The sequence below is a fragment of the Rhinolophus ferrumequinum genome, chromosome 12, assembly GCF_004115265.2.
Source record: "Rhinolophus ferrumequinum isolate MPI-CBG mRhiFer1 chromosome 12, mRhiFer1_v1.p, whole genome shotgun sequence".
In the NCBI taxonomy this organism is placed as follows: Eukaryota; Metazoa; Chordata; class Mammalia; order Chiroptera; family Rhinolophidae; genus Rhinolophus; species Rhinolophus ferrumequinum.
The window spans coordinates 72,546,799-72,555,513 of NC_046295.1; positions in this window are offsets into that span (position 1 = coordinate 72,546,799).

Genomic DNA, 8,715 nt, shown 5'->3' on the forward strand with positions numbered 1-8,715 from the left:
GGTAATGGGGACAAATGAGATAAAAACGAAAGGCTTTGTAAATAGAAAGCTCTTGATTGTGCGTGTGTGCATGCTCGTGCACATAAACAAGTCATTCATTCATTCATTCATTCATTGGCTCATTTAAGAAAGACTGATATAGTGCTCTTTAAACGTCGGATGTTTCCTAAGCATTTTACAAGAGTTAGCTCATTTAATCCTCAGAACAGCCCTATTAGAATGGTACTAGTATTGTCCCCATTTTTTTTTTTTTTTTTAAAGATTTTTTATTGGGGAAGGGGAACAGGACTTTATTGGGGAACAGTGTACTTCCAGGCCTTTTTCCCAAGTCAGGTTGTTGTCCTTTCAATCTTAGTTGTGGAGGGTGCCGGTCAGCTTCAAGTTGTTGGCCTTTCAGTCTTAGTTGTGGAGGGCACAGCTCAGCTCCAGGTCCAGTTGCCGTTGCTAGTTGCAGGGGGCGCAGCCCACCATCCCTTGCGGGAGTCGAACCGGTAACCTTGTGGTTGAGAGGACGCGCTCCAACCAACTGAGCCATCCGGGAGGCAGCTCAGCTCAAGGTGCCGTGTTCAATCTTAGTTGCAGGGGGCGCTGCCCACCATCCCTTGCGGGACTCGAGGAATTGAACTGGCAACCTTGTGGTTGAGAGCCCACTGGCCCATGTGGGAATCGAACTGGCAGCCTTTGGAGTTGGGAGCACGGAGCTCCAACCGCCTGAGCCACCTGGCCGGCCCTGTCCCCATTTTAAAGACAAGGAAACTGAGGCGCAGAAGGGTTAAGTAACTTGCTTAATCCTGAAACCGGAGGCCAAAGGAGTCCGGGGGCTCATGCCGCCTGCGCCGCTCAGCCGATAGACTAACACAGGAGTTGGGCCGTAGAATAAGTGTTTATTATCAGAGCACCAGTGGTCTGAGAAGGCAGCGGGTTAACACTTCCAAAAACTGCCCTACCATTCTCAGACTGGCGGGGGAGTGTTAAGGGTCAATCTGGGCTTTCCTCCAGAGGCTACGTGAGGGTCCCAGGAGTCTGCATGGAGCCTTCCCTGCGGCCACGTGATTCTATGGTGGAGTCAGGAACCCAGGAACAATGACGGGATTAGCCTTGAACGCTAGAGGATAGAGATTGTGATCAATAAGCCCAAGGATGTTAATCATAAGTTTCAGGGTAATTTTCTAAACCAGGGAACTGGTGGGACAGGGGACATTCCGAGCTCCAGCCCCGGGGGGGTTGATCTACTGTTTAAGCTATGGGTAGGTCAAGTAAAGGTGAGGCCAGGGGTTCAGAGACGTCTTTACTACGGGGGTGCCAAGCAGGCCCTGCTTCGACACCATACAGCTTAGTAGTGGTAGAGCTGGGATTCGCACCCAGTCCTGTTCGACTTCAGAGTCTTCCTTTCTTTTTTTTCCCATTCATCAAACACTTATTCAGTGCTTTCTCTGTGTCAGGCCCTGGGTCCACTGAAAGGAACCAGAGTTGGTCAGCATGGTGTGGTGGTTCTCATGCAGGGATGGAAGTAGCCTCCTGGAGCAGGGTGGGGTTTGGAAATGCATGGGCAACTTTTGGCTGTTGCCATGACTGCGTTTACTCTTAACCAGCTAAACTTCCTGCCCTGCGTGAGGTAATCCTGCACAACATATCAGTGGCACCCCATTGAGAAGTCATTCAAGAAAACAGCACAGGTGTTGGAGTCATTCCAGACCTGGATTGAGTCCCAGCCCTGCCACTTCCAAGACTACGCGGCTTGGACAAGTCACTTCACCTCTCTGAGCCGCAGCGTCTACCTCTGAAAAACATAATGGGAAAGAGTATGTCTGCGAAGTGCACAGTGAGATTCGCCAGGCTTTGGTTGTTCAGCAAACAGGGCCATCTTTTCCTGCTCAAGGAAATACCAGGAAGTACACAGGAGAAGCAGCTTGGATCCCAGCATCCCTCCAAACCCTTCTCCCTCCAGCCTGGGGAGCCTCTGCCACCTGCTAGGCTCAGAACAGGCAGGGGCCCTGTCACCCACACAGCCCTTCCCTCTTCTCTCTCCAGGCTCATGGCCAAAAGGCAAGAGAGCCTCCCTTCTTACCAGCCCTGAGGCTTCAGGCCAAAGCCACTTCACCTCTCTGATCCTTGTTCATCAAATGGAGAAACGGAACATGAGTTGTTTCCACTGCTCTGCATCCCTTCCCTTTTCTTTTGATAACAGTACCCCGTTTTCTTTTGAGGAACATCCTTCTCCCATTCTCAGGTGCACATAGACATACGTCTAGGACTGGCCAGTCAGAATCAGGACATTCCATTTTCCTGGTCACAGCATTTGTTTCAGGAATGGGCACATGAGCTAAGCCAGAGAAATAGGAAGTGTCCAGGAGAGAGACATTCTCTTTTACATGGGATTGGGGCACTGGGACAGTGCAAGCCTGGAGCTGCCTGAGTCCTTGGGGAGCATCTACCTGAGAGAGGCCAATAAGAGGGAAAAAAAGGATGAGAGAGAAAGAGAGAGAGAGAGAGAGAGAGAGAGAGAGAGAGAGAGAGAGAGAGAGAGAGAGAGAGAGAATCTGACACCTGGATGCAGCCATGCCTGTCACCAGTTTCAGCTTGGGAGACAACACTTCCCCTTCTTTTACCAAAACCTGTTGGAATTCATTGTCTGTCACTTGTAATGGAAATAATCCTGACTTATTCAGGGGCTAAAAACATCTACGTCAAAAGATTGCTAGTGGATCAAAAAAGATAATAACGTAAGTAAAAATGTTTTTCTAAGCTGTATGGAGGCACTGAATGACGGTAAGTTATTAACGAGGCGTTAACGCAGGAACACACATTCCAGGCAAACGATGAGTCAGTCCCATTCTATTTGAAAGGCTCAAGAAAATGGACTTTTAAGGCTCTAGCCTGAGAATTGAAGAGTTGTTTGGAAGTGTGAATCCTTGCTCACTAAATTTTCAGTTCTTAGGGTGTAAGTTTTCAAAGGCTGAGACGTCCTTGCACTGGGACACAACTGTTTCTCTAATGTGACTTGTTCAAAGGTTGGTCATTTTACAAGAGGTCACAGGACACAGAGGAAAGATACCTGGCCTGTTTGGGCAAGTCCCTGCCTTGCTCTGAGTCTGAGTTTGTTACCTGCTGGGGGTTGGGTTGCACCTTCTCTTAGCTCCTGGCTCTGAGCTGCTGTGGTCCTATGATCCTGACCCTTTATCCTGGAACGAAGAAGGTCTGCTCACCTCTGGAGTCTGCAGCATATATTTGCTCCTAGAATCTCTGGAGAAGCCACACATCAGAAACCACATGCTATGGAAGGCAGTGTGGAGGTTCCTCAAAAAACTACGAATAGAATTACCATGTGACCCCGCAATCCCTCTCCTAGGTATCTACCCAAAAAATCTGAAAACATTTATCCATAAAGACACGTGTGCTCCAATGTTCATTGCAGCTTTGTTTATGGTGGCCAAGACATGGAAACAACCAAAATGTCCTTCGATAGATGAATGGATAAAGAAGTTGTGGTATATATACACAATGGAATACTATTTGGCGGTAAGAAAAGATGAAATAGGACCATTTGTGACAACATGGATGGATCTTGAGATTATAATGCTAAGCGAAATAAGTCAGACAGAAAAAGCATAGAATATCAGTGAACATGATTTCACTGATATGTGGTATATAAACCAAAAACAACAAAAGAACAAGCAAGCAAATGAGAAACAAAAACTCATAGACACAGACAATAGTTTAGTGGTTACCAGAGGGTAAGGGGGGTGGGAGGTGGGAGATGAGGGTAAAGGGGATCAAATATATGGTGATGGAAGGAGAACTGACTCTGGGTGGTGAACACACAATGTGATTTACAGAGGATGTAACACAGAATTGTATACCTGAGATTTATGTAACTTTACTAACAATTGTCACCCCCAATAAATTTAAATTAAAAAAAGAAAAAGAAATGAAAAAAAAAAAAGAAAAAAACCCACAGCCCGGGGGGAGGGGAGTGGTAGATGAGGGTAAACGGGATCAAATATATGGTGATGGAAGGAGAACTGACTCTGGGTGGTGAACACACAATGTGATACATAGATGATGTGATACAGAATTGTACACTTGAAACCTATGTAACTTTACTAACTGTTGTCACCCCAATAAACTATACAATAAACTTTAATAAAAAAAAAAGAGAAAAAAAAAAGGAAACCACAGCCCATACCAGAAAGAGACTCTCCAGAGTCTGGCAGACACCAGAGATTGGCTGGTCCAATCTCCATTTCCAGCTCCCTGTCCCTTCCTGTCTAATCCCAAAACTCAATTTCCCAATCTCCTTTGCAGCTAACTGAGGTCACATGACACTGCTCTGGTAAAAGAGATGTAAATGGGACTCTGCTGGGGCCACCTCTGCAGGTGATGGAGCAGAGGTGCTGCAGAGGCCTGGGCTGGTTACCTCTAGACTTTCCTTTGAGAAGAAGAATCTCCCCTCCTTTTTTTTTTTTTTTTTTTGTGGTTTAAGTTTCCCTGTTTGGGACTTTGATATATGTAGCCAAATATATTCCTGGTATTCTAAGCTAGCACTTGCCTGCAACCCATTCTCTCTTAAATTATTTTAAGGCACCTAGTACAAGCTTTTTCCCATCTAGGATCACACTGACAGAATCGGATTAATTATTTGATTATTAATTGTAATAACTCCACCAATAATGATCATTAACTAAATGCCTCCTGGGTGCCAGGAATTAGAGCTAAGGGGTCTTATCCTCACAGTGGCCCCAGGAAACAGGTATTATTATTATCCTTATTTTCAGATGAGGAAACTGAGGCTCAGAGATGACGTATGATTGGCTCCAAGTCATACGGCTAGAATATTGAAGCTGGGCTCCAAAGCCAGTTCCTCCTCATTTTGAAACCTCTGCTCCCTGTCTTTAGCACATCTTACGAAACAATCTTATTTCACAAGTAGGGAAACTGAGGTTCCAGAGGGTGATTGACTTGCCCACACAGTGAGTTCAGGGGGTCATGTTACTAGAAACCCAGATCTCTGGGTCTCCATACCAGGGCTCTTTCTATGACATCCTGCTGCTTGGTCAATGCTGCGACTTGCAGGCCGGGCTAAGGTTTGGGGGCGGTGGGAACTACGGCAGGTTCTGAGCAGTGAGGAGGGAGACAGGTCCTCTTTCTTCAACTATGGTGGAGAAGGAGGTGCATGTGGGGCCTGACATTTGATGGACCCAGCAACTTCCAGAGCAGCTACCATCCCTTAGCAAGACAATGCCTCTTTCCCAGGGTCCTCTGGTTCCTTTGTCACAGGCGGCTGGGCTCCCAGATCCCAGAAGCTGATGTGTGATGCTCTGCAGATTATGCTGCTGGAGGTGGGGGGACGTGGGAGAGGGCGGGCCGGGGAGGATGCCAGTGGCGTGTGTTGGCCATCCCATGTGGATCAGATGGCGCCAGCTGCCTCGTGATGAAGTCTGTAGGACAGGGGACCCTGCAGTGGAAACTCCCCAGATGAGCTTGGGGACTCTCCATTCACCAATCTGCTTGTTTATCTGCCTTCTTGGCTAGCCTCCATCAGGATTTGGGTGTTTGTTTTAAACACTCAGGGTTTGGGATCCAAGAGACCCAGGGATGGAGCGTAACAGGGAACTAAGCTTGTAGACATTGACATCAAACAGACCAGGGCTCAGAGCCCAGCTCTATCACCTTCTAGCCTGTGGCCTTGAGCAAGTCAGCTTTCCTGTTTACAAAAATGGGGACAAGAAGGAGACCCATCTCGTGGGGCTGTTATGAGTTACAGAGGACACGGTACACCCAAACCCCTTAGCGTAATGCCTGCCACGCAGCAAGCTTTCCAGCAGTGGGTCAAGCTCCGCCTCTACCTCTTCACAGCAAGATCTAGGGAAATCTTTGAGCCTCAGTTTCCCCTTTTGCATAAAATGGGGATAATGATACCTTCCTCCTGGAGTTGCCGTGAGGATTTCAATGAGAAAGGGATGTAAAAATATTTTGTGACTCTCAGCTCTTAGCTTCCTAGCTGAAGTATGTTGTTCATATTGGACCCCCCGCCCCACTGCCACCCCTAACTGACCACCACCCTAACAGTGCATTTCAGCGGCTGCCTATGCTGGGGCTGAGGTACGTGGTACCTGGTATTACAGAACAAAGGGATTGGGCCTTGGAACCTAACCCTTACTAGCTGTGCCACCTTGGGCAAGTCCCTTCAGCTCTCTGGACCTCAGTTTCTTACTCTGTAGAATGGAGGTGAAAATACTTTATAGGGCTGTTGAGTAATTACATGTGATACTGCATGGACAATACATAACACTCTGCCTGGCATGTAGTAGATATTTGAGAAATAGTAGCAGTTATTATTCTTACCACCATGCCCAACTCTAGCTTGGCAATGAATAGGTAAAGAGGAGGAAGAAGAGAACTTTCCATGAAACCCTCCTGCTCAGGTAGGGACCAGAAGGGAGAACAGGTAAAGAACTACCATTCAGCTCCTACTGGAGGCCGGATGTGCTCACATAGACCATCTTGTTTCGTCCTCACAATAACTCTTACAAGAATAGCATTAACTCCATTTTACAAATGGGGAAACCGAGGCCCAAGAGGGGCAATTGGCTGCCTAAGGTCACACCGAGAGCTGGTCAGGAATGGGGGGACGGGGACCTGAAGAGATGTTCAGTTGATTCCAGAGCTTTCCTGCCTGGCTGAGAAGCTGCCTCCAGAGGTGGGGCCGGGTGGGGCTGGGTCCTTGTGTGATTCAGGTAAGAGTCAGCTCTGGATTTCCAAATAGTGGGTGGAACCCAGCAGGTGTGAGACCTCTTCAGGGACATTAAAATCCAAGCCCTTGCTAGGGCTTCTGGTAGGGTTGCCAGGAGGGCATGTGATTGGGGTGGAGCTGGGGGTGGGGGTAGGCAGAGAGAGAAACCCCACCCCATGTCACCAGTTGGGTATAGGGAAGACAGAAGGAGGCAGGTCCTTGCTGCCTATCCTGGGGGTGGGGTCTCAGCGTCTAGGGTAGAACTGAGTGTTGTGGGTGCTGGCCAACAGGCCCAGCCAGGGAAGGCAGGGAAACTGAGGCAGAGCACTGCTACTTCCGGTGGTGGTCACAGCAGATGGATGGGTTGGCAGTCTCCTTGATGAGACTGGCCATGGACTCTCACTCACTCACAGAAAGTTTATATATTTTTTTCATGTATTCAATCATTCATACAGACACTCATTTCTTTTTTCAACCAACCAACATTTGCTGGATGCCTTCTATAGGCTCAATCTTGTACTTGGACTAGGGGATATAAAAGTGACCGAGATGCCTGCAGCTTAATAATGGAAATCCAGCATGCTACCTGCTGTGACCAGGGATGGCACAGAAGTTTCCTCAGAGGGCAGACAGAGGTGGAGCCGTGTCACAGGAGGCTTCCCAGGGGACACTGGAGCTGGCCTTACCCAACAGTAGAAGTTCACCATCCTGAAGATTAGGAAAACTCCCTGCATGTTGAAGCTCTAGGCTTTGGAGCAGAGGAGCAAGGAAAGGTGACCCTGTGTTGTGGCCTTTTCCAAGGGCTGGGGCAAGCGCTAGCCTAACCCTCTTTCCCGTGTGTATCCAGCTGCTAGACCCTGCTGCTGAGATGGACCAAACACAACAAGTCCAAATGGGAACTCCACCTATCCCAGCCTGCTCCCCGTCCCTCGTTCCTTCCTGGGGTATTATCGCCAGCACCAAGCCAGAAACCTATGTGTCCTCCTAAGACCTCTCTTTCCCTGACGCTCCAGGGCCAATCAGTCACCAAGCCCAGGCTCCTCTCTGGCACCGTTTCTCTCTTCTTCCTCTCCGTCATCCACGGTCTCGGTGACTGCACTGACACCTCTGGCCTCTCCTTCACTGCCTGCATCTCGACATGTCCAGCACCGGTCACAGAGCCCAGCCACATTCGGGGCTTGGTCAGTCAGGAGACCATCTGACTTGGCCTTTCTATCATTCAAAAGGGGAACCTCAGGCCTGGAGAGGAGCAGAGACTTATCTAAGGTCAAACCACTGGAGAAATGAGCCTCGGTTTTTCTGACCTCCCGCCTAAGGCTCTTTCTCCCAATGCCAGGGCCACACAAGTGTTTGGGGGTGACTTGGGGTTAAGGAGTCAGCAGGCGGTATACAGTGTGGTAATTGCTAGGACTAAGGCTCGAAGGGAGGGGGGACCTGGGAGTGGAAGATACGGCCTCATTCAAGCTCTTCTCTCCTTTCTTCATCACCAGAAAGTCCCCTTTTCTTTGTGTAACTGGGTCCCTGAATCTCCACCCTGACCCCATCTCTTTGGCTGATAATCCGTGCCTTACATCTCCTCACCCTGACTTTGTAGATCTGGGCTTGGGGGGGAGGCTGCAGCCTGTCCCAACACCTCAGGGTCCCCGGCGTCCTCCTGCCTCACCCAGTCTGCCCTGGCTTGCTCTGACTCCCTGGGGCAGCTGGCTTTTGTCCCATTGGATCGTGGGAACAGTTTGGGTGGGGACGTAGGCAGGGCTTCGAAGCAGGTCTCACCTCTCCCACCTGGCATGGTTCCCCCCTCCCCCCACCCACCCCGCACCCAAGGATGCCTGGGAGCTGACATAGGACCGCTAAGCCCTCCTGTCAGGACTTCCCCGCTTCGGGGGCCCACAAGATGGCTAGGTGAGCTGGGGAAACTGAGGGAGAAAACCTGTGGGTGTGGGGACCAGGAGATTGGGGTGACATGATGATCCCTTCCACCT